The sequence below is a fragment of the Bombina bombina genome, chromosome 2 (assembly GCF_027579735.1).
Source record: "Bombina bombina isolate aBomBom1 chromosome 2, aBomBom1.pri, whole genome shotgun sequence".
Classification (NCBI taxonomy): Eukaryota; Metazoa; Chordata; class Amphibia; order Anura; family Bombinatoridae; genus Bombina; species Bombina bombina.
In genome coordinates, this window is record NC_069500.1 from 569,699,137 (window position 1) to 569,726,032 (window position 26,896).

Here is a 26,896-nt window from a genome sequence, read left to right on the forward strand (position 1 = left end):
GCTTAGCTGTTTTGTCCTGAGGGAGGAGATGACCCTTACCTGCCGTTATGTCAGAAATGATCTCCTTCAAGTCAGGCCCATACAGGGTCTTACCCTTGAAAGGAATCGCCAAGAGCTTTGATTTAGAGGACACATACGCAGACCAAGATTTTAATCATAAGGCTCTGCGCGCTAAAATGGAAAATCCTGAATTCTTAGCCGCCAATTTGGCAATCTGAAAGGCGGCATCCGTAATAAAAGAATTAGCCAGCTTAAAGACCTTTATTCTATCCATTATTTCTTCTAAAGGAGTCTCAGTCTAAAGGGACTCTTCTAGAGCGTCAAACCAAAAAGGCAGCCGCAGTTGTGACTGTTACAATGCAGGCCGTTGGTTGAAACAGAAACCCTTGATGAATATATAGCTTTTTTAGAAGACCCTCCAATTTTTTAGCCATAGGGTCCTTGAAAGCACAACTGTCCTCAATAGGGATAGTTGTACGCTTAGCCAGGGTAGAAATAGCTCCCTCCACCTTAGGGACCGTCTGCCAAGAGTCCCGAACGGTGTCAGCTATAGGGTACATTTTCCTAAAAATAGGGGAAGGGGAGAGCGGGATACCCGGTCTCTCCCATTCCCTTGTAATAATTTCCGAAATTCTCTTAGGAACCGGAAACACATCGGAATAAGAAGGGACCTCTAAGTATTTGTCCATCTTACTCAATTTCTCTGGCGGGACCACAATAGAGTCACAGTCGTCCAGAGTCACAGTCGTCCAGTCACCAAAACCGCTTGTAGCAAAAGGCGGAGGTGTTCAAGTTTAAATCTGAAGGACATGACGCCCGAATCTGTCTGGGGTAATGCACTACCTGAGTCAGACAGTTCCCCCTCAGACAGGGCCTCCCTACCCCCCAATTCAGAGCCCTGGGAAGGTATATTGGAGATAGCCATTAAAGCATCAGAAGTTGCAGGGTTCACGTGGGCCTCTGTCCTGCTGCGTTTGCCTTGTAACACTGGCAACTTAGATAAAACTTTTGTAAGAGTGGATGACATAACTGCAGCCATATCCTGCAGAGTAAATGAAGCAGACGCCGTTGAAGAACATGGCGTCACCTGTGCGGGCGTTAAAGGCTGTGACGCTTGGGGAGAAAGATGCGGCATACCCTGACTTTCATCAGTCTGAGGACATTCATTAGATATATCTTTATTTTAAAAAAAAATGTTCTTTACACTGTAAAGCCCTCTCAATACATGGGGGACAAAGTGTAACAGGGGATTCCACAATGGCATCTAAACACATAGGACAAGTACTGTGTTCGAAGTCCTCCATAATAACAGAAGCAAAGGCAAGCGTGGTCAAATCACTTATAAACAACAGAAAAAATCAGTTCAAATAAAATGTGTACTTTGTCTTTAAATAGTAAACTCTTTCGAATTAAAATGAATATAAGCAGGTGCAGTTTAATTTATACTCCACACTCCTCCCGTGGGCCCTGATATAAATATCCACTGGTTCCCAGAGAAAAAAACACAGTCACCCTGCCACAGCTCCACTGCGGCTTCTACCTGCCTCCACGTGACCATCGCTACCTTCCAAACAGCGTGCCTAAGATCAAGCCTGTAGACAAGCGTGACAAGCGGACTTAGGAGCCGTAAGGGAACACTGCTCAAGTACCCCACCGGAACTCAACGGACACGCAACTGCGCGGATAAGCGCGCGAAATTAGGCCCCGGCCATCGTGGGCGGAAACAAAACACCGAACCCGGTAAAAAAATAAAGACATCGCCATGTACCAGAATCAAGTTAAGGCCATAGTCCTACATAACACTACTCCCAGCGTCAGCCAAACTCTTATGTAAACATAATATTAAACAGAGTTCTGCCCGTTACAGTACTCCCACATCTGAGTACTACAGTAAACCTCCCAGCACTTCTGGCTAATGATTGAAATGCCGGACTGTCTGGAAAACTTAATGTGTTGGTTGACATACGTTATACTAGTACCAAACATAATTGTTCAGGGAGACCCTTGTCAGAGTAGAGTACAGTCAGTTCTGAGATATGCTGTCAGAGCCCCAGAAATAAAAAGACTGCACTTACCTCCATGCTGAGGAACAGCATGAAAGTACTCACAGTGTCAAGAGGTCCACTCTTCCGCCTGAGGTCCTGTAAAGACATAAAGGTCTTAGGAAAATTCACTAAGTCCATATCCAGGCAGCACCAATATGGGAGGCGTAGTGAGACTAAAACCTCACAAGTTCCCGTAGAATACTTGGTGTTACTCCAGAAGCTGCCCAGTAATAAAATAGTACACTTTGGCACCATTTAAAAATAAACTCTTGATTGAAGAATCTAAACTAACAGCTCACTTTACCTCTTCCTATCACTAACACAGGCAAAAGAGAATGACAGGGTTCGGGGGGGAGGAGCTAATAATGCAGCTCTGCTGTGGAGCTCTTTGCCTCCTCCTGCTGACTAGGAGGCGATATCCCTCCGGAATGAAATCCGTGGACTCGTCATATCTTGTAAAAGAAAACACTCCATCAGGAGTTTGCGAGAAACCGCAGGGCACTGCATGTGACGTTAGTACGGGTTGGGGCGCTTGAGGAAGAGACTGTGGCATTGCCTGAACAGTATCAACCTGAGAGAATGATGGCTCAGAAATAAACAGTCTGTCTTTGTACATAAGAGTTCTTTCGATACAAGAACTACAAAAGGGCAAAGGGGGTTAAACTTGGGAATTCAAACAAAGCTTGCACTCTAAAGCGGGCATAGACTATGTCCATCTTGCAAATATCACAAATTTAGTATAGAAAAAAAAAAAAAATATATATATATATATATATATATATATATATATATATATATATATATATATATATTTGAAACTGTCCCTTTAACTAGATTTCAAATTATTAACAGTACAGGTAGTATAACAATACGTACACTGTTGCTAACTTTAAAATCAAATTTTCAACCCACACAGAGAAAAATTACTTTTTTCCCAATTTAGCTAAAACATGTCAGGAGACCTCACTGGTACCGCTACACCTCAGCACTAAGCTGAGGCGCCTACCTGTTTCTCCCTGACATGGAGCGGAGTGGATAAGTATTCCCAGGACAACAAATCAACCCCTGAGAAAGGAAAGAGGTCACCGAAGTCGACAAAATCTCAGCAAGGGAAAAAAAGGGCGCCAAGCAACAGCGCGCGTAGCATCTAGAGGGAGAAGCTCCGCCCCTCTTGACATCACAGTCGGCTCCATAAAAGGACCTCAAATGCCACACAAACCAGTCACAAAAAGCCCACAACAAACAAGCAGTCTAGTAAACTGAGCCAACAAAGTTTAACACGCTCTCTAAAGGACTCTGACGTCCTCCTACCGCCACACGGTGCCCTGCAATCTGTCAAAATAATAGACTCCCAGGAATAACATAGCCCCATATAAGGTGCAGCCTATCAGCTCTAGTGCCAGGGTCTTCTTATAAGAAATAAAATGGCACTTACCTGCACCCTTGACTGTCTGAAAGGAGGACAGTTCACCTGGTATGAGAGGAAGCCATTCCTCACAGAGACCTTTGGATAGAAGAAGGAACAGAGTAAGCCTACTCTGGCATTCTGTATGAGGGCAGCAAACTTGTCAGGAAAACGCAGTGAGGCCCACCCCACAAGTTCCTGACTGCTTAAAAGCTACCACCCTACTGTAGAGACTAACATGGAGTACAGCTAAACCCAGCTTGTCAAGAAAGATCAGAGCAAGCCTGCTCAGGCTGCCAAAATAAAAAAATCTTGATAGAAGAATTCTTACTAGACACCAAAACTTTACTTCCTCCTTGCACTGAAGGCAAAGAGAATAACTGGTGGTTGTGGGAAGGGAAGTGATACTTAACAGCTTTGCTGTGATGCTCTTTGCCTCCTCCTGCTGGCCAGGAGTGATATTCCCAACAGTAATTGCTGATTCCGTGGACTCACCGTGTCTTAAGAAAGAAACATACATATAACCTATAGATAAAAAAAATTTACAATATGGCTATCCCGATTGCTCACAAAAAAAAATATCTTTAAATAACAAGAATAAATGTATGATAATGCCATTTTACCAAATTCCTAGGTGAACATAACAAAAAATATTTTGCTGCTGCATGTGATATAACAGCTTTCGTCTCACTAGGAACACGTCCTGCCCACCTAGCTATCACCGCAAACAGCAAGTGCCATACTTTAAAAACTCTTAATACATATGATCTGCAGCATTATAGTTCAAAACATTATTTCACATATCTCAATGCAGCAATTGCCAAGTTTATTGATTTAAAAAAAAAAAAACACAACATTGTTAGTTTTCCCAGGGAAGATAAGCTGCACTGTTTCATGGAGAGAAAGAAAGAAATTATATTTATTTCTGTAAGATCAGATAGATACACACACAAAAAAAAAAAAATATATATATATATATATATATATATATATATATATATATATATATATATATATATATATATACACACACACACACACACACACACACACATCGAAAGTCCAGCACTCACAAGCTCTCAGCTAAGATTAAAAGCAAAAATGGAAGTGTTATTTACCGCATCTTGCCAAATGGGATAAGCCCAGGTACCACGTCAAGGTCTCTTCCAAAAGCTGAGTCGCTAAACAGCCACACAATGCAAGCTCTCAATCCAACAAACTGGGAACAAGTGAAGGGTGCACAGGCTTATGTAATCACCCTAGACATATACAAAAAACGGAAGGGTACTGCACTCTCAAACCAGACTGGGTACACATCCCATAATCCTGCACAACCCTGGGTGCACAATAGCAGGATAGATAGATGATAGATAGATTAGATAGATAGATTAGATAGATAAATATGTGTGTGTGTTTATTAGGGCTGGACAATATGACCCCAAAAAAAAAATTGTGATTTTTTGGAAAAAACACGATTGCGATTTAATCGCGATTTTATTAAAAATGACTATAACACCTTCATTTAGCATTAAACAATTTATTTAAACACTACAGAATCTTAATGTACGTGTTTATCAATGTCCAATACACTATTTGAGAATAAAAATACAAAACAAAAAATAGTTACAATAAAATTTGCTGCCTGTGATGTGATTAAAAAGTAGCCACTAGACAGTTATTAGGTCTTATGACACACAAGTTCACACAACATTGTGATGTTTTATTGGACAGTCATTCTAACAGTGTGGACACAGTGGTATGATTAACATATGAAGCAGTGTAAGCATGGAGAAACCTGAAAATTGCTGTCTTTATAGCAGTATGACTTGTAAAGTTTTGTATATATAAATAAATATAAGTGCAGTAAAGTAAGTACAATGAATGCACACACTGCTGCACGTGTTATTCATTTTAGGAGTTACTGTCCAGGGAAACATGAGGGATGTTGCATTGACAAGGTAAATCCTGACATCCTGCAGCCTGTCATATACAATCACACACTAGTCACAGCTATTCTGTAGTAGTAGATCTATATAAAAGACCTCTAAGAAGTAGAACACAACACAGTTATATACAGGAGGTAGTAGTACATAACAAGTTAACGCAACACATACAAACAAAGCTAATTTAATTGAAATTAGCTGGCCAGATCTTACCACATTGCCCATGTTTTCTTGGGCAGTCAGTCTACCTGTGGTAAGAGTAACATATGAAGCAGTGTGTGCAGCATGTAGAAAGAAACCTGAAAAGTGCTAACTGAGGACTATCCAGCTGCATGATTTGTGTTTCTAAGTAAAGGTGGTACATGTAAAGGTAGCACACTGCTGCATGTGTTAGTCATTTAGCTGAGTGACTGTCCATGAAAACATGGGGAATATGGCATTGACAAAGTCAATCCTGACATCCTGCAGCCTGTCATATTACATTAATTTTTAGAGCTATAGCTGTAGTACAGAACACAGTAAGAAGTAGAACACCAGTTATAGTTAGCGTAACTAGTACAATACATAATACAAACAACTGAACTCAACACACACACAGCTAATTGAAATGAAAATAGATGTCCAGTTCTTACCACATTGTCCTTTGTTTTCTTGGGCACTGGGCAGTCAGTCTAGCTGTGGTATGAGTAACATATGAAACAGTGTATGCATTGCATGCATGGAGAAACCTGAAAAGTGCTAAGTGTGCAGCAGCATGATGTGTGTTCTGTTTCTAAATTCTAAGTACAGTAAAGCTATTACAATACACACTGATGCATGTGTTAGTTATGTAGCTGAGTGACTGTCCACTGTCCAGGAAAACATGGGGGATGTGGCATTGACAAGGGCAATCCTTACATCCTGCAGCCTGTCATTACATAAAATTTTACAGCTCTAGCTGTAGTACAGAACACTTAGAACATTGGTAGTTAGAGTACAACTACAATACATAAAGCATTACAAATAAGTAAACAACACACACAACAGCAAATTGAAATTAAATAAGCTGGACAGTTATTACCACAACACATTGTCCATTTGTTTTGGCCAGTCAGTCTATCTGTGGTATGAGTAACATATGAAGAAGTGTACAACTACATGGATGGAGAAACTTGCAAAGTACGTACTGTGCAACACTGATTTGTGTTTATAATTGCACAATAAGCTAGTACTTAGTACAATGCACACTGCTTCATGTGTTAGTCATTTAGCTGAGTGACTACTATTCAGGAAAACATGAGGGATATGGCATTAACAAGGTAAATCCTGCAACCTGTTTTTAACATCCATGCATCAACTAATAGCAGCAGCACTGCGGCATAGTACAGTAAGAGTACATTATTCAAGATCAAAACAGAGAATACAATAGAAAAACATTGGAATTTGGAAGCTGGCCTGCCCTGGTTATGGCATTGGCCATCGATACAGCCAGAATACAGTCAGTGCACATAGTGCATGTGCATTTTCACACAGGAGATAAATGTGAATAACTAAGTATTTGAGCTCACAACATTATATTTTTTTTTGTCATAGTGACACGTTAAGTACAACTATAACATAGAGCTTGTAAAAGCAGGGTCCATGAAGGAATTGTAATGATTTTTTTGTAATAGTAAATCATTTAGTAATATATGTAATAACAATAGAATAAACATAACATTTAAAAATTGCATGGTTTTTAGACTTTAGATATATGTACCATTTCTGGCTTCAAGCATGAACGTTGACAGGTCACCACATTTACTCCTGTGCTAAACACCCTCTCTGATGGTGAACTAGTTGCAGGAACACAAATATATTTTTGTGCTAGCTTGCTCAATTTTGGAAAGTTAATCTGATGTAGTTTCCACCATTGCAGAGGATTTTTCTCTATCAATGGAGGAAGAAAGCAGGTAGCTGTTCAGCTCTGATGCTATGGCTTCAAGTTGCAGAGATGGCGCAGCGGACTCAGTCTTGAAAAATCTTCCTAAAGACTTTCTTCATTTCTTTGCAGGAGGAGGACCATCTGCTGAGGGTCTTGCACGGTTTCTTCTTCTACATCTATAACTTTGCATGGTGGACTGCTGATTGCTTGACTTGCCTTCTGCACAACTTGCTGCTCGTGCTCAGACATCACCCTGGCCTTGATGCTTGTAATTTTATCCGCATTTATGTAGGTTGTCTTGAATCGTGGATCAAGGATTGATGCCATATCTAGCAGATCTTGAGTATCTTCATCTTCATAATTTCTATTCATATATTCAAGAATTTTGGATTTCAGTGTCTTGGTAAGGTAGGAATCATCTTCCTCCAGAGCCAGCATCTTTGTGTTTAATAGATGCAGAACTGGTTTAACATATGATACACTGACATAGTTTCCTCCAGAAAGGGCATCAGTAAAATCTTGAACTTGCCCCAGTGCCTTACTCACAGATTCAAGAACATCAGTGTCCTGCCATTGTGGAACCAGATGTCTGTTTTTTCTGTCTGCAGAGAGAACCGGAGTCAATGCTCTCTATTGCTCTAAAACTCTATCATCTTTTGTCTTGAGCTCCACCTTGTTGGGCACTCTTTTATAAGGGAATGCTTTGGCAGTTGAAGTTCTTTCTGGGCTTGAGTTAATGCCACCACCATTTTCCAGCAGTGTGAGAAATGGCAAACAATTTTCTTGCATAAGCCTGTGGCTCTAGAAATGTGAGGCTCATCTTTCACTGCATTTTCAATTGCAAGATGCAACCTGTGCCCAAAACACTGTAGTCTTCTCCATTTATTCAGAGCAACAGCCTTGACGATGTTGGTGCCATTGTCTGTGGTGATTGATACTTGTTGATCCTCACAGAGTCCCGATGATGCCAAAGCTTCTCTCAAACCTTGTGCTACATTCTCTCCAGTGTGGTCAGAAGAAAAGTATGATGTTTGCAAACATAGACTTTTGATCTAAAAATCATCATTGATAAAGTGCACGATTAAACTCATATATGGCTCCATTGCTCGGCTTGACCACATATCGGTTGTTGCGTAGTATTTCAATTGATTTATCTCAGATTCAACTATAGCTTTGCATACCTTTCTGGAATTGCAACTACTGAGAAGTAATTGCGAGATGGCATTTGGTATCTCATGTGGTGTGTGTGTGTGTATCATTCTTTTGAAGCCTTCTTTACTAAGTGTGTATGCAGTCACCATGTCTTTGCATACATAATATGCGATAGCGTTGGTTATTTCTCTATGCCTTTTTGAGGTCTTGCCATATCGTGCTGTATTTGCAAATGCCTTTATGATTGATTGCTGCTGCTTAACTTTAGATTCACAGCTTGTTTGCGTTGTCTTTTCTCTACCAGGGTTTTTTTTTTGCCACACATCATTCAAAGATTTCCTTATGCCGCTGTTTAAGGTGCTGGAATAGGTTTGATGTGTTACTTCGTTTTGCTGCAACACTCATTCCACAAGTTTTGCAGATTACTGGGTTCTGTTTCTCATCCTCTTTTCAGAATCTAAAATATTCCCAAATAACTGATGTTGAATTTTTCTTTGGCACCAACAATTCTGTAGCAACATCAACATCATTTTCATCATCATCGTCATTGTTGGACACGGACAGCTCTTCAGAACTCATCTTAAATTTTATGTACCACGCACACAATACCAGCTGGCACAAAAAATATGAGGAGATTATACTACCGCACACACTGCCAATATCAGTAGGGTCAGGTGTCACTGGCAACCGTGGCACAAATAGACTAGACCACAGTCTTGCACTTGAATATAAAGACAGAGAACTATTGAATGGCCTTGATAATGCAGTTAGCTTAGCTCTGATGATGCGAGTATAGCTTCTTCAAGTTGCAGAGATGACGCAGCGGAAGCAGTCTTAAAAAAGCTTCTTAAAGATTTTTTATTAGAATCACACCATTTATTTTGATTAATAATTAAAGCACCAGTCAACACATTAGATTTGCATAATCAACAAATGCAAGATAACAAGACAATGCAATAGCACTAGTCTGAACTTCAAATGAGTAGTAGATTTTTTTATAACAAATTTCAAAGTTATGTATATTTCCACTCCCCTTGTACCATGTGATATCAATCAGCCAATCACAAATGCATATAACAGACAAATGCATATAGTCTGTGAATTCTTGCACATGCTCAGTAGGATCTGGTGACTCAAAAATTGTAAATATAAAAAAGACTGTGCACATTTTTTTTAATTGAAGTAAATTGGAAAGTTGATTAAAATTACATGTTGTATCTGAATCATGAAAATTTAATTTAACCTGAGTGTCCGTTTAAAGAATGGATGATATGCTTCTGCTGCAATTAAGACAAGAGACCACAGGCACTTGAAAGTCTTGAATATAAAGAGAGGACAACAATGTGCTATATGATGCAGTCACCTTGATTGAAGAGAGAAAACAGGCTAGCTGCACTTGAATATAAAGAATACAAAGATGGGCTTGATTAAGCTGTCACCTTGATTGAAGAGAGAACACAGGCTTGCTGCACTTTAAAGAAGAAAAAAAAAAAAAAAAGGAAATTTATGCTTACCTGATAAATTGATTTCTTCTACGATACGACAAGTCCACGGATTCATCCTTTACTTGTGGGATATTATCCTCCTGCTAACAGGAAGTGGCAAAGAGCACCACAGCAGAGCTGTCTATATAGCTCCTCCCCTGACTCCACCCCCCAGTTATTCGACCAAAGGTATAGGAAGAAAAAGGAGAAACTAAAATGTGCAGAGGTGACTGAAGTTTTAAACCAAAAAATATAATCTGTCTTAAATTGACAGGGCGGGCCGTGGACTCGTCGTATCATAGAAGAAATCAATTTATCAGGTAAGCATTCATTTCCTTTTCTTCTATAAGATACGACGAGTCCATGGATTCATCCTTTACTTGTGGGATACAATACGAAAGCTACAGGATACTGATGAACAGGAGGGACAAGACAGACACCTAAACAGAAGGCACCACTGCTTTAAGAACCTTTCTCCCAAAAATAGCTTCAGAAGAAGCAAAAGTATCAAATTTGGAAAATTTGGAAAAGGTATGAAGGGAAGACCAAGTCGCAGCCTTACAAATCTGTTCAACAGAAGCAACGTTTTTAAAAGCCCATGTATAAGTCACTGCTCTAGTAGAATGAGCTGTAATTCTTTCAGGAGGCTGCTGTCCAGCAGTCTCGTATGCCAAACAGATTATGCTTTTCAGCCAAAAAGAAAGAGAAGTAGCCGTAGCTTTTTGACCTCTAAGCTTTCCAGAATAGACAACAAACAGAGAAGATGTTTGAGGGAAATCCTTGGTCGCTTGCAAGTCAAACTTCAAAGCACGAACCACGTCCAAGTTATGTAACAGACGCTCCTTCTTAGAAGGGTTAGGACACAGAGAAGGAACAACAATTTCCTGATTAATATTCTTATTTGAAACAACCTTAGGAAGGAATCCAGGTTTAGTACGCAAAACCACCGTATCAGAATGGAATATAAGATAAGGCGAGTCGCATTGTAACGCAGATAGCTCAGAAACTCTTTGAGCAGAAGAGAAAGCAACTAAAAACAGAACTTTCCAAGATAGAAGTTTAATATCTATGGAATGCATAGGTTCAAACGGAACCCCTTGAAGAACATTAAGAACTAAATTCAAACTCCATGGCGGAGCAACAGGTTTAAACACAGGCTTAATTCTAACCAAAGCCTGACAAAACGACTGAAAGTCTGTGACATCTGCCAGACGCTTGTGTAGTAAGATCGACAAAGCAGAAATCTGTCCCTTTAAGGAACTAGCTGATAACCCCTTCTCCAATCCTTCTTGGAGAAAGGACAAAATCCTAGGAATCCTGATCTTACTCCATGAGTAGCCTTTGGATTCGCACCAATAAAGATATTTACGCCATATCTTATGATACATTTTCCTAGTGACAGGCTTCCGAGCCTGAACCAAGGTATCAATGACCGACTCAGAGAATCCCCGCTTAGATAGAATAAAGCATTCACTCTCCAGGCAGTCAGCTGCAGAGAAACTAAATTTAGATGTTGGAACGGACCCTGAATGAGAAGGTCCTGTCTCAGTGGCAGTTTCCACGGTGGCAGAGATGACATTTCCACCAGGTCTGCATACCAAGTCCTGCGTGGCCACGCAGGTGCTATCAATATTACCGAAGCCCTCTCCTGTTTGATTCTTGCAATCAGACGAGGTAGAAGAGGAAGAGGAGGAAACATATAAGCCAGGTTGAACGACCATGGTACTGCTAGAGCATCTATCAGTACTGCTTGAGGATCCCTTGATCTGGACCCGTAACAAGGAAGTTTGGCATTCTGACGAGATGCCATCAGATCCAATTCCGGTGTGCCCCATTGATGAATCAATCTTGCAAACACCTCCGGATGGAGTTCCCACTCCCCCGGATGAACAGTCTGACTCAGTTCCAGAATATTTATTGGTAGTAAGGACTCCTCCTGAGTCCACACACCCTGAGCCTTTAGGGAATTCCAGACTGCACCCCAGCCCAAGAGGCTGGCGTCCGTCGTCACTATGACCCATGCTGGCCTGCGGAAGCATATTCCCTTGGACAGATGATCCTGTGACAACCACCAGAGAAGAGAGTCTCTGGTCTCTAGATACAGATTTATCCGCGGAGATAAATCCGCATAATCCCCATTCCACTGTCTGAGCATGCACAGCTGCAGTGGTCTGAGATGTAAGCGAGCAAACGGAACTATGTCCATTGCCGCTACCATTAGTCCAATTGCCTCCATACACTGAGCCACTGATGGCCGGGGGAATGGAATTAAGTGCATGGCAAGTGGTTAAGATCTTTGATTTTCTGACCTCCGTCAGAAAAATCATCATGTCTACCGAGTCTATCAGAGTTCCTAGGAATGGAACTCTTTTCAGAGGAACTAGTGAACTCTTTTTTTTATGTTCACCTTCCATCCGTGAGTTCTTAGAAAAGCCAACACTATGTCCGTGTGAGATTTGGCTAGATGGTAAGTTGACGCCTAAATCAAAATATCGTCCAGATAGGGTGCCACCACCATGCACCGCGGCCTTAGAACCGCCAGAAGGGACCCTAGCACCTTTGTGAAAATTCTGGGAGCTGGTAATGTTTGTCCAGGAAGGCGAACCTGAGGAACTGGTGATGATCTTTGTGGATAGGAAAGTGAAGATACGCATCCATCAAATCCAAGGTGGTCATATATCGACCCTCCTGGATCATTGGTAAAATGGTTCGTATGGTCTCCATCTTGAACGATGAGAAATTTGTTTAGAGTTTTGAGATCTAAAATCGGTCTGAAGGTTTACTCTTTTTTGGGAACCACGAACAGATTGGAGTAAAACCCCTGCCCTTGTTCCACTTTTGGAACTGGGCAGATTACACCCATGGTATATAGATCTTCTACACAGCGTAAGAACGCCTCTTTTTGTCTGGTTTACAGACAAACGTGAAAGATGAAATCTCCCCCTTGGGAGAGAATCTTTGAATTCCAGACGATACCCCTGGGTCACAATTTCTAATGCCCAGGAATCCTGAACATCTCTTGCCCAAGCCTGAGCGAAGAGAGAAAGTCTGCCCCCTACTAGATCCGGTTCCGGATCGGGGGCAGCCCCTTCATGCTGTCTTGGTAGCAGCAGCGGGCTTCTTGGCCTGTTTACCTTTATTCCAGGTCTGGTTAGGTCTCCAGACTGACTTGGATTGAGCAAAGTTCCCCTCCTGCTTGGAGGCGGATGAGGAAGTAGAGGGACCGCCTTTAAAGTTTCGAAAGGAACGAAAATTATTCTGTTTGGTCCTCATTTTAACCGTCTTGTCCTGAGGAAGGGCATGACCTTTACCTCCAGTAATGTCAGAAATGATCTCCTTTAGTTCAGGCCCGAATAGGGTCTTACCCTTAAAGAGAATAGCTAAAAGCTTGGATTTAGATGACACATCAGCAGACCACGACTTAAGCCATAACGCGCTAAAATGGCAAAGCCTACATTCTTAGCCGCTAATTTAGCCATTTGGAAAGCGGCATCTGTAATAAAAGAAATTGCTAGTTTGAGAGCCTTAATTCTATCCAAAATATCATCTAATGGGGTCTCAACCTTAAGAGACTCCACTAGAGCCTCAAACCAAAAAGCTGCTACAGTAGTTACTGGAATAATGCACGCTATAGGTTGCAGAAGAAAACCCTGATGAATAAACAACTTCTTCAGAAGCCCTTCTAATTTTTTATCCATAGGATCTTTGAAAGCACAACTGTCCTTAAAGGGACAGTCTAGGCCAAAATAAAGTTTCATGATTCAGATAGAGCATGTAATTTTAAACAATTTTCCAATTTACTTTTATCACCAATTTTGCTTTGTTCTCTTGGTATTCTTAGTTGAAAGCTTAACCTAGGAGGTTCACATGCTAATTTCTTAAACCTTGAAGCCCACCTCTTTTAGATTGCATTTTAACAGTTTTTCACCACTAGAGGGTGTTAGTTCACATATTTCATATAGATAACACTGTGCTCGTGCACGTGAAGTAATCTGGGAGCCGGCACTGATTGGCTAGACTGCAAGTCTGTCAAAAGAACTGAAAAAAGGGGCAGTTTGCAGAGGCTTAGATACAAGATAATCACAGAGGTTAAAAGTATATTAATATAACTGTGTTGGTTATGCAAAACTGGGAAATGGGTAATAAAGGGATTATCTATCTTTTAAAACAATAAAAATTCTGGTGTAGACTGTCCCTTTAATAGGTATAGTTGTACGCTTAGCCAGGGTAGAAATAGCTCACTCCACCTTAGGGACCGTCTGCCACGAATCCCGAATGGTGTCAGATATGGGAAACATTTTCTTAAAAGTAGGAGGGGGAGAGAACGGAATGCCTGGTCTATCCCATTCCTTAGTAACAATGTCTGAAATTCTTCTAGGGACTGGAAACACATTAGTGTAAGTAGGGACCTCTAGATATTTATCCATTTTACACAATTTCTCTGGCGGGATGACAATAGGGTCACAATCATCCAGAGTTGCTAAAACCTCCCTGAGTAACAAGCGGAGGTGTTCAAGCTTAAACTTAAAGGCCGTCACATCCGAGTCTGTTTGAGGGAATATCTTTCCTGAATCAGAAAAGCTCTCCCTCAGAACGCTATTCCCCCACCCCCAAATCAGAACACTGTGAGGGTACATCGGAGATGGCCAATAAAGCATCAGAGGGCTCAGCATTTACTCTAATACTGGACCTACTGCGCTTACCCTGTAAACCAGGCAGTTTAGATAATACCTCTGTAAGGGTAGTAGACATAACTGCAGCCATATCTTGCAGGGTGAAAGAATTAGACGCACTAGAAGTACTTGGCATCGCTTGGGCGGGCGTTAAAGGTTGTGACACTTGGGGAGAAGTAGATGGCATTACCTGATTCTCTTCTGACTGAGAATCATCCTGAGACATACTTTTATCAGCTAAAATATGTTCTTTGCAATGTAAGGCCCTTTCAGTACATGAGGGACACATTTGAAGTGGGGGTTCCACAATGGCTTCTAAACACATAGAACATTGGCTTTCCTCAATGTCAGACATGTTAAAACAGGCTAGTAATGACCACAAGGCTTGAAAACAATTTATTTTATGAAAAAAATATCAATCTGAAAAAACAGTACTGCGCCTTTAATAGAAAAAAAGCATACAATTTTTCCAAAACGATAAAATTATCTCAATTTTGTGATAAATGTATCCCAACATGTCAGCTGAGATTGCCCCACAAGAAAAGGATTACTTAACCCTTAAGAACCAAAAACGTTATTTCCAAAAAACGTTATAGATAAACAAAAACACCCCCTGCACCTCGCCACAGCCCTGCTGTGGCACCTACCTGCCCTCAGGGGTCTGCAAAATCGGATTAACCCTTCGATTAGGCCCAAACTTTCCTGAAAGGCCCACCGGAGTTGGAGCTTGCCTGGGAAATACAACATGCGCAACTGAGGAGCGAAAATAGGCCCCGCCCATCTAACTCGATATCTCACAGCCTTAACAATAACCGCACCAGACCGGTCTAAAACCTAGCCATGTGGGTTCATATACCCATCTAAGTGAAGCCATGTGTACCCTCCATTGTTAAAATAAATTAATAAACGTTTGCACAAAAAAACGTTATATAAACTCCCAACATAGAATCGTTTTCTCCACAAACATCATGTCATCAGTGTCAACCATTTTTTACAGCCCAACATACAGGTCCAGTAATACCCCTCTCTATACATTAGGATTACTGCTTACCCTTTCCCTCATGGGGATACTGTCAGCCAATTCTGAAATAACAGTCTCTCCAGAAAAAAATGACTGAACATACCTCAATGCTTGTAGCATGAAAAACGTTCCTCACACTGAAGTTTCTTAAGTACTCCTCAGCCATTCTGTGGGAACTACTATGGATCTTAGTAACAACTGCTAAGATCATCAGTCTCCAGGCAGAAGTCTTCATCCATCTGCTGCCTGGGAAGAAATAGCACTCACCGGTACCATTTAAAATAAAAAAAGTCTTGCTTGAAAAAAATAAAAATTATCATTTTAACACCTCTTTCACTTTACCTCTTCCTATTACTTAGAGTAAGCAAAGAGAATGACTGGGGGTGGAGTCAAGGGAGGAGCTATATAGACAGCTCTGCTGTGGTGCTCTTTGCCACTTCCTGTTAGCAGGAGGATAATATTCCACAAGTAAAGGATGAATCCGTGGACTCGTCGTATTTTATAGAAGAAATAGGCTGATAGTGCTATGATGCAGGCACCTTGATTGAAGAGAAGAAGTAGAGAACACAGTGGCTTGCTGCACTTGAATAGAAAGACAACAATGGGATTGATGATGCAGTCACCTTGCTTGAAGAGAAAACAGGCTAGCTGCACTTGAATATAAAGAAGACAACAATGGGCTTGATTAAGCAGTCAGTGCACCTTGATTGAAGAGAGAACACAGCCTTGCTGCTCTTTAAAGAAGAAAAAATAGGCTGATACTTAGTGCTATGATGCAGTCACCTTGATTGAAGAGAAGTAGAGAACACTGGATTTCTGCACTTGAATATAAAGACGACAACAATGGGCTCGCTTGATTAAGCGTAAGCAAGGATAGAGGCGCCTATGGTGCAGGTAAATGGTGGTACAATAAGTACTAATAGCCCACTCTACACAATGTACTCACATTTATTGAAGGCACTCACTTGTGCCTATAGAGGCAGGCTGGATTTTAGCAGCAATCCAGCTGGCTGTAACCTGGTGGAATGGCTGGTTCGTGGGTGTCAGAGTGCAGGAACTCTATAGTAGCATAGCAAGGTGGTACCAAAATAACACTGAGAGTGGATGTGTAATAAAAAATGGATTTATTTAAAACATATAAAAAAATTATTCCACTACTCACAGTGTTAAAAACAGTTGGTACATCAGGAATACATGCGACGCGTTTCTCAGTTACAACTGTTTCATCAGGCATTCATTAATCGCTTGATTAAGCAGTCACCTTGATTGAAGAGAGAACACAGGCTTGCTGCACTTTAAAGAAGAAAGAATAGGCTGATAGTGCTATGATGAGGGCACCTTGATTGAAGAGAAGTAGAGAACACAGTGGCTTGCTGCACTTGAATAGAAAGACAACAATGGGATTGATAATACAGTCACCTTGATTGAAGAGAACACAGGCTAGCTGCACTTGAATATAAAGAAAGAATACAACAATGGACTTGATGATGCAGTGACATCACCTGGATTGAGACTAGAGACAAGAGACCACAGGCTTGTACTTGGTCTAGACTCTAGATCTAGAATATAAAGAAGACAACAATGGGCTTGCTTAACTTAATGATGATGAAGTCACCTTGATTGAGAAGAGACAAGAGACCACAGGCTTATACACTTGAAATGATTTAAATATAAACTTTAAAGACGACAACAATGGGGTTGCTCATATTCATGCTTATTTAGACTGAGGCAACACTGGCTTTCACTGGAGGAGACTGACCTTGCAGTTGTAGAATACACTGGCTCTGGAGGACTGACCTTGATGTTGTAGAAAACACTGGCTTTGGATGACTGACCTTTCTGTTGTAGAAGACACTGGCTAAATGGCTGACCTTGCTGTTGTAGAAGACAGAGGCTTTCAGAGTTGCAGTGCACCTGCAGGATGACTTTGCTGTTGTAGAAGAAGAAACAGGCTGCAGGATGTGTGGATGACCTTGCTGTTGTAGAAGAATAAACAGGCTGCACTAGGATGTGTGGATGACCTTGCTGTTGTAGAAGAAGAAACAGGCTGCACTAGGATGTGGATGACCTTGCTGTTGTGGAAGAAGAAACAGGCTGCACTAGGATGTGGATGACCTTGCTGTTGTAGAAGAAGAAACAGGCTGCACTAGGATGTGGATGACCTTGCTGTTGTAGAAGAAGAAACAGGCTGCACTAGGATGTGTGGATGACCTTGCTGTTGTAGAAGAAGAAACAGGCTGCACTAGGATGTGGATGACCTTGCTGTTGTAGAAGAAGAAACAGGCTGCACTAGGATGTGGATGACCTTGCTGTTGTAGAAGAAGAAACAGGATGCAATCTGGAACCACAGCTGTTGGCTGACTTTGGTGAACTTGAGTAGACGACACACAGGCACTGTCAGGCAGTATTTGCTGTTGGTTGAACAATGAACATAAAATATTTTTAGAATAAAGGTGGTGGTGGGAGGGAGACAAGTTCTACTTTTTGGAAAGCCAAAATAAATGAATGAAAATTTGAAATGTATAAAAAAAGTGTTGTTTTTTTTTACTTTGATGTCCCTCCCAGTCCATTACTGTTTCTGACTGTGTTGTGTTTGTTCATTGTTGTCAACAACACAGTGAGAAACAGTAATGGACTGGGAGGGTCATAAAAGTAAAACACACTATTTTTTTCTACATTTAATTCATTTGTTTTGTGTTCAAGCGCAATAGAGCATGGCATGGCATCCTAAGCAACATTTGAAATTTTAAACTGACTTACATTTTATTAGCTTAGCTATTTATTTATTTTTAAACACAATTGGTTAGGTGTACTTAGGGCTGCTATTTTGTGGCTGCACAATGCACATGGACAGTTAATAGGGCATTGCAGACTTGACACAATGAATGCATTGCGTTCACATTTAAGCATCATGCTAATTTTTATATTTTTGCTCACCAAAATGCATTAACCATTAATGATTTTATATTGTTGCAGCACTAGCCTAGCATTAATCATAAAAAAAAAACAACAATCTGACTTGCATTAATTGCAGAGGCTGAGCTACAATAAAAAAATATTAGAAATTGAATTTTATTTTTAATTTTTTTAAATAAAAAAAAATATTACTTTATTTGCACTTGCAGCAGCTGCAGCAATGCATCCATCCATAAATAAAAAATAAACATATTATTAAACCAATATAACTTATTTGGGAAGTGGAACATAAACTAATATAATAAGAGATCTTTTTTGATTATTTATTAAAAATGATTTGTGTTATGGTACACTACTGGACTGCAAACTGGTATAAGGGTAATGGTAATGTAAATATAAAATGAATTATTTTAAATTAGAGGAAAAATATTATAAAAACCAAAAACATGTGCACTCACTGACTCAGCGCTACTGCATATTTGACTGTTCTCTTCAAACGGCACTTTGCTCTGGATGCACTGTGATAAGAAAAACGTACACAGTACAGCCAGAGCACACCACTGTTTGAAGAGAACAGCCAAATGTGGAGCAGCATTCCAAACTTAAATCGTTGACAGTTCCTGCATGTGCCCTGTTTTTTCTGCAGACATGCTGCATTTTCTTCGATGACATCTCAGATCACTGCATGTTCTGCCACTGTGTACTGTTTAGGAGATTGATGATCTATCTTCTGGGAATCTAAATCAGTAATTCTATTAAAAAGTAACTATCTCATTATCTAGATCATTATCAACCTCTATATATTCTGATGATGGAGTAGAGCTAGAGACTGTTCTGTAGTAGTAAAAACATAATTTATGCTTACCTGATAAATTCCTTTCTTCTGTTGTGCGATCAGTCCACGGGTCATCATTACTTCTGGGATATAACTCCTCCCCAACAGGAAATGCAAGAGGATTCACCCAGCAGAGCTGATATAGCTCCTCCCCTCTACGTCAGTCCCAGTCATTCGACCAAGAATCAACGAGAAAGGAGTAACCAAGGGTGAAGTGGTGACTGGAGTATAATTTAAAAAATATTTACCTGCCTTAAAAAACAGGGCGGGCCGTGGACTGATCGCACAACAGAAGAAAGGAATTTATCAGGTAAGCATAAATTATGTTTTCTTCTGTTATGTGCGATCAGTCCACGGGTCATCATTACTTCTGGGATACCAATACCAAAGCAAAAGTACACGGATGACGGGAGGGATAGGCAGGCTCATTATATAGAAGGAACCACTGCCTGAAGAACCTTTCTCCCAAAAATAGCCTCCGAAGAAGCAAAAGTGTCAAATTTGTAAAATTTGGAAAAAGTATGAAGCGAAGACCAAGTTGCAGCCTTGCAAATCTGTTCAACAGAGGCCTCATTCTTAAAGGCCCAAGTGGAAGCCACAGCTCTAGTGGAGTGAGCTGTAATTCTTTCAGGAGGCTGCTGTCCAGCAGTCTCATAGGCTAAACGTATTATGCTACGAAGCCAGAAAGAGAGAGAGGTAGCAGAAGCTTTTTGACCTCTCCTCTGTCCAGAATAAACGACAAACAAGGAAGAAGTTTGGCGAAAATTTTTAGTTGCCTGCAAGTAGAACTTGAGGGCACGAACTACATCCAGATTGTGTAGAAGACGTTCCTTCTTTGAAGAAGGATTTGGACATAAGGATGGAACAACAATCTCTTGATTGATATTCCTGTTAGTAACTACCTTAGGTAAGAACCCAGGTTTAGTACGCAGAACTACCTTGTCTGAGTGAAAGATCAGATAAGGAGAATCACAATGTAGGGCTGATAACTCAGAGACTCTTCGAGCCGAGGAAATAGCCATTAAAAATAGAACTTTCCACGATAACAATTTTATATCAATGGAATGAAGGGGTTCAAATGGAACACCTTGTAAAACGTTAAGAACTAAGTTTAAACTCCATGGCGGAGCAACGGCTTTAAACACAGGCTTGATCCTAGCTAAAGCTTGACAAAAAGCCTGGACGTCTGGATTTTCTGACAGACGCCTGTGCAACAAGATGGACAGAGCTGAAATCTGTCCCTTTAATGAACTAGCCGATAAACCCTTTTCTAGACCTTCTTGTAGAAAGGACAATATCCTAGGGATCCTAACCTTACTCCAGGAGTAACGTTTGGATTCGCACCAGTATAGGTATTTGCGCCATATTTTATGGTAAATCTTTCTGGTAACAGGCTTCCTAGCCTGGATCAGGGTATCAATAACCGACTCAGAAAAACCACGCTTTGATAAAATCAAGCGTTCAATTTCCAAGCAGTCAGTTTCAGAGAAGTTAGATTTTGATGTTTGAATGGACCCTGTATCAGAAGGTCCTGTCTCAGAGGTAGAGACCAAGGCGGACAGGATGACATGTCCACTAGATCTGCATACCAAGTCCTGCGTGGCCATGCAGGCGCTATTAGAATCACAGATGCTCTCTCTTGTTTGATTTTCGCAATCAATCGAGGAAGCAGCGGGAAGGGTGGAAACACATAAGCCATCCCGAATTTCCAAGGTGCTGTCAAAGCATCTATCAGAACCGCTTCCGGATCCCTGGATCTGGACCCGTAGTGAGGAAGTTTGGCGTTCTGGCGAGACGCCATGAGATCTATCTCTGGTTTGCCCCAACGTCGAAGTATTTGGGCAAAAATCTCCGGATGAAGTTCCCACTCTCCCGGATGAAAAGTCTGGCGACTCAAGAAATCCGCCTCCCAGTTCTCCACTCCCGGGATGTGGATTGCTGACAGGTGGCAAGAGTGAGACTCTGCCCAGCGAATTATCTTTGATACTTCCATCATTGCTAGGGAGCTTCTTGTCCCTCCCTGATGGTTGATGTAAGCTACAGTCGTGATATTGTCCGACTGAAACCTGATGAACCCCTGAGTTGTTAATTGGGGCCAAGCTAGAAGGGCATTGAGAACTGCCCTCAATTCCAGAATGTTTATTGGAAGGAGACTCTCCTCCTGATTTCATAATCCCTGAGTCTTCAGAGAATTCCAGACAGCGCCCCAACCTAGTAGGCTGGCGTCTGTTGTTACGATTGTCCAGTCTGGCCTGCTGAACGGCATCCCCCTGGACAGGTGTGGCCGATAAAGCCACCATAGAAGAGAATTTCTGGTCTCTTGATTCAGATTCAGGGTAGGGGACAAATCTGAGTAATCCCCATTCCACTGACTTAGCATGCACAATTGCAGCGGTCTGAGGTGTAGGCGTGCAAAAGGTACTATGTCCATTGCCGCTACCATTAAGCCGATCACCTCCATGCATTGAGCCACTGACGGGTGTTGAATGGAATGAAGGACACGGCATGCATCCTGAAGCCTTGTTAACCTGTCTTCTGTCAGGTAAATCTTCATTTCTACAGAATCTATAAGAGTCCCCAAGAATGGAACTCTTGTGAGAGGAAAAAGAGAACTTTTCTTTTCGTTCACTTTCCATCCATGCGACCTTAGAAATGCCAGAACTAACTCTGTATGAGACTTGGCAGTTTGAAAGCTTGAAGCTTGTATTAGAATGTCGTCTAGGTACGGAGCTACCGAAATCCCTCGCGGTCTTAGTACCGCCAGAAGGGCGCCCAGAACCTTTGTGAAGATTCTTGGGGCCGTAGCCAATCCGAATGGAAGAGCTACAAACTGGTAGTGCCTGTCTAGGAAGGCAAACCGTAGATACCGTTGATGATCTTTGTGAATCGGTATGTGAAGGTAAGCATCTTTTAAATCCACTGTGGTCATGTACTGACCCTTTTGGATCATAGGTAAGATTGTCCGAATAGTTTCCATTTTGAACGATGGAACTCTTAGGAATTTGTTTAGAATCTTTAAATCTAAGATTGGCCTGAAAGTTCCCTCTTTTTTGGGAACCACAAACAGGTTTGAGTAGAACCCTTGTCCTTGTTCCGACCGCGGAACTGGATGGATCACTCCCATTAATAACAGATCTTGTACACAGCGTAGAAACGCTTCTTTCTTTATCTGGTTTGTTGACAACCTTGACAGATGAAATCTCCCTTTTGGGGGAGATAATTTGAAGTCTAGAAGGTATCCCTGAGATATGATCTCCAGCGCCCAGGGATCCTGAACATCTCTTGCCCAGGCCTGAGCGAAGAGAGAAAGTCTGCCCCCCACTAGATCCGGTCCCGGATCGGGGGCTCTCGGTTCATGCTGTCTTTGGGGCAGCAGCAGGTTTCCTGGTCTGTTTGCCCTTATTCCAGGACTGGTTAGGTTTCCAGCCTTGTCTGTAACGAGCAACAGCTCCTTCCTGTTTTGGTGCAGTGGAGGTTGACGCTGCTCCAGGTTTGAAATTCCGAAAGGAACGAAAATTAGACTGTCTAGCCTTAGCTTTGGCTTTGTCTTGAGGTAGGGCGTGGCCCTTACCTCCTGTAATGTCAGCGATAATTTCTTTCAACCCGGGCCCAAATAAAGACTGCCCCTTGAAAGGTATATTAAGTAATTTAGACTTAGAAGTAACATCAGCTGACCAGGATTTTAGCCACAGTGCTCTACGTGCCTGTATGGCGAATCCAGAGTTCTTAGCCGTAAGTTTAGTTAAATGTACTACGGCCTCCGAAATGAATGAATTGGCTAGTTTAAGGACTCTAAGCCTGTCCATAATGTCGTCTAGCGTAGACGAACTAAGGTTCTCTTCCAGAGACTCAATCCAAAATGCTGCCGCAGCCGTAATCGGCGCGATACATGCAAGGGGTTGCAATATAAAACCTTGTTGAACAAACATTTTCTTAAGGTAACCCTCTAATTTTTTATCCATTGGATCTGAAAAAGCACAGCTATCCTCCACCGGGATAGTGGTACGCTTAGCTAAAGTAGAAACTGCTCCCTCCACCTTAGGGACCGTTTGCCATAAGTCCCGAGTAGTGGCGTCTATTGGAAACATCTTTCTAAATATTGGAGGGGGTGAGAACGGCACACCGGGTCTATCCCACTCCTTAGTAACAATTTCAGTTAATCTCTTAGGTATAGGAAAAACGTCAGTACTCGCCGGTACCGCAAAGTATTTATCCAACCTACACATTTTCTCTGGTATTGCAACGGTGTTACAATCATTGAGAGCTGCTAAGACCTCCCCTAGTAATGCACGGAGGTTCTCCAATTTAAATTTAAAATTTGAAATATCTGAATCCAATCTGTTTGGATCAGAACCGTCACCCACAGAATGAAGCTCTCCGTCCTCATGCTCTGCAAGCTGTGACGCAGTATCAGACATGGCCCTAGTATTGTCAGCGCACTCTGTTCTCACCCCAGAGTGATCACGCTTGCCTCTTAGTTCTGGTAATTTAGACAAAACTTCAGTCATAACAGTAGCCATATCATGTAATGTTATCTGTAATGGCCGCCCAGATGTATTAGGCGCCATAATATCACTCACCTCCCGAGCGGGAGATGCAGGTACTGCCGCGTGAGGCGAGTTAGTCGGCATAACTCTTCCCTCGCAGTTTGGTGAAATTTGTTCACATTGTACAAATTGACTTTTATTTAAAGTAGCATCAATACAGTTAGTACATAAATTTCTATTGGGCTCCACCTTGGCATTGGAACAAATGACACAGATATTCTCTGAGTCAGACATGTTTAACACACTAGCAATAACTTGCAACCTGGTTATAATCTTTTTTAGCAAAAACGTACTGTGCCTCAAAGAGGTACTTTAACGATTAAATGACAGTTGAGATAATGAACTGAAACAGTTATAGCATCAAGTTTAAAATAACACAACTTTTAGCAAAGGTTTGTTCCCATTAGTAAATAACTAAATTTGACATAAAAAATTATAGAGTAACGTTTTTATTCACAGTCAATAAAAATTCTCACAGCTCTGCTGAGAGAATGTACCTCCCTTCAAAGAAGTTTGAAGACCCCTGAGATCTGTCAGTGAACCGGATCATGCAGGAAATATAATAGTAGCTGACTGGAATTTTTTGATGCGTAGCAAAAGAGCGCCAAAACGGCCCCTCCCTCTCACACACAGCAGTGAGGAGAAACGAAACTGTCACAATTTAAAGCAGACAACTGCCAAGTGGAAAATAATGCCCAAACATTTATTTACTCAGTACCTCAGCAATGTAAACGATTCTACATTCCAGCAAAAACGTTTAACATGACAATATTTATTAAAAGGATTAGTGACCTTTAACAGAGTAGTTCCGGTGAAAAACCATTCCCAGAATACTGAAGTGTATACATACATGTCATTATAACGGTATAGCAGGATTTTTTCATCAATTCCATTCAGAAAATAAAAACTGCTACATACCTCAATGCAGATTCATCTGCCCGCTGTCCCCTGATCTGAAGCCTTTACCTCCCTCAGATGGCCGAGAACAGCAATATGATCTTAACTACTCCGGTTAAAATCATAGTAATAAACTCTGGTAGATTCTTCTTCAAACTCTGCCAGAGAAGTAATAACACGCTCCGGTGCTATTGTAAAATAACAAACTTTTGATTGAAGTCATAAAAACTAAGTATAATCACCATAGTCCTCTCACACATCCTATCTAGTCGTTGGGTGCAAGAGAATGACTGGGACTGACGTAGAGGGGAGGAGCTATATCAGCTCTGCTGGGTGAATCCTCTTGCATTTCCTGTTGGGGAGGAGTTATATCCCAGAAGTAATGATGACCCGTGGACTGATCGCACATAACAGAAGAAATATATTATTATATTTATACTGTATTAAAATATTATTTTATGTGTAACATATAATTCACAAATTTCACAAAGCAATATATCCTACAAGCAAGTAGTAGTAGCAAGTGCAACCCTTAATGAACAAACATGTTATCTAAATCTCAATGTTTACATTCACAATTTCACATGCATCACAGAAAAAAAGTGCACTTTAAAAGTTTTAATTTTTTTTATTTTTATACTCACTTTATTGCTCACAACTTTGAGCTGTCCCACCTCCACACTACTCCCAGGTGACTGCAGGTCAGGATGAAAGCCAGTTGCTGCCACACACTCAGAATTCTCTGCAAATATGCCCGTTTTGCGGACATTCTCAGTTCCGCCCATGGCCGCACCCTGGTCCGCCTCTCATCCTCCCTCTCCGCCTCGTTTTCATGAAGATTAAAGATTTTTTTTTTTTCATGAAAATCGCGTACTCTTGCGGTTTTAAAACACACATACACTTTGTGTGTGTATATATATATATATATATATATATATATATATATATATATATATATATATATATATATACACATACACACACACACACACACACATTCCTTTAAGTATTTGTATGTGGCTTGATTCATACGTCCTTCACAATGAAAAATCTGCCCAATTCCTGCCTTATTGAAGCACCCATCAGATCATCACTGAGCCTCCACATTTCACAGTGGGTGTAAAACACGGTGGCTTGAAGGCCTCTCCAGGTCTCTGTCTAACCATTAAATGATCAGGTGTTGTAAAGCTGAAGATAGGACTCATCAGAGAAGATCATCTGGAATTGGGCAGATTTATCTTTGTGAATGACACATTAATCTAGCCATGTACAAGGTTACCCTGGAAGAAAACTTGCTTCCTTCTGATCTGACAATGTTCCCCAACTCTGAGGATTGCTATTTTCCAGCAGGACAATGCCCCATGCCATACAGCCAGGTCAAACAAGGTGTGAATGGAGGACAACCAGATCAAGACCCAGTCATGGCCAGCCCAATATCCAGACCTGAAACCCATTGAAAACCTCTGGAATGTGAGCAAGATGGATGGTCACAAGCCATCAAACAAAGCCGAGTTGCTTGAAGTTTTGCTCTAGGAGTGGCATAAAGTCACCCAAAAAGCAATGAATGAAAGACTGGTGGAGAACATGCAAAGACGCATAAAAGCTATGATCAAAAATCAGGGTTATTCCACCAAATATTCATTTCTGAACTTGTGTTAAGTTAAAACATTAGTATTGTGTTTACAAATGAATATGAAATAGTTTTGATTGCATTATTCTAGGTTTGAAAACAATGCATCTTTTTTTGTTATTTAGAGATCAGTTGTCACTTTCTGCAAATAAAAGCTCTAAATGACTATTTTTATTTGGAAGAAATGTGGTCAGTAGTTTAGAGGATAAAAACAAAACAAAAATGTTGGTTTTACTCAAAAACATACTAATCAATAGTAAAACCAGATAAACTGATAATTTTGCAGAGGTCTCTTAATTTTTTCCATATATAAATATATTTCAGTGTTCTCCACAGAAAACGTTGCCAGATGTGTGGCATTATGAAGGAGTTGGGTGGGGGCAGTGTAATATTTTCTATTTTATCATAATTTTGCTGCTAGCCAAATCACAAATTACATAATTTA

General features: G+C 41.0%; 1 protein-coding gene across 5 annotated transcripts in view; it reads right to left on the reverse strand.

The window, feature by feature from the left end:
* RMI1 (RecQ mediated genome instability 1) overlaps positions 1-26,896 on the reverse strand; it is a 63,171-nt gene that overhangs the window by 16,169 nt on the left and 20,106 nt on the right. The window contains exon 3 of one of the 5 annotated variants that reach the window (XM_053702444.1): positions 17,462-18,037. The exons of the other annotated variants lie outside the window; for them this stretch is intronic. The gene's annotated coding sequence lies outside the window, so the exon portion shown is untranslated. The remainder of the gene's footprint in view (positions 1-17,461; positions 18,038-26,896) is intronic. 5 annotated transcript variants of the gene reach the window in all.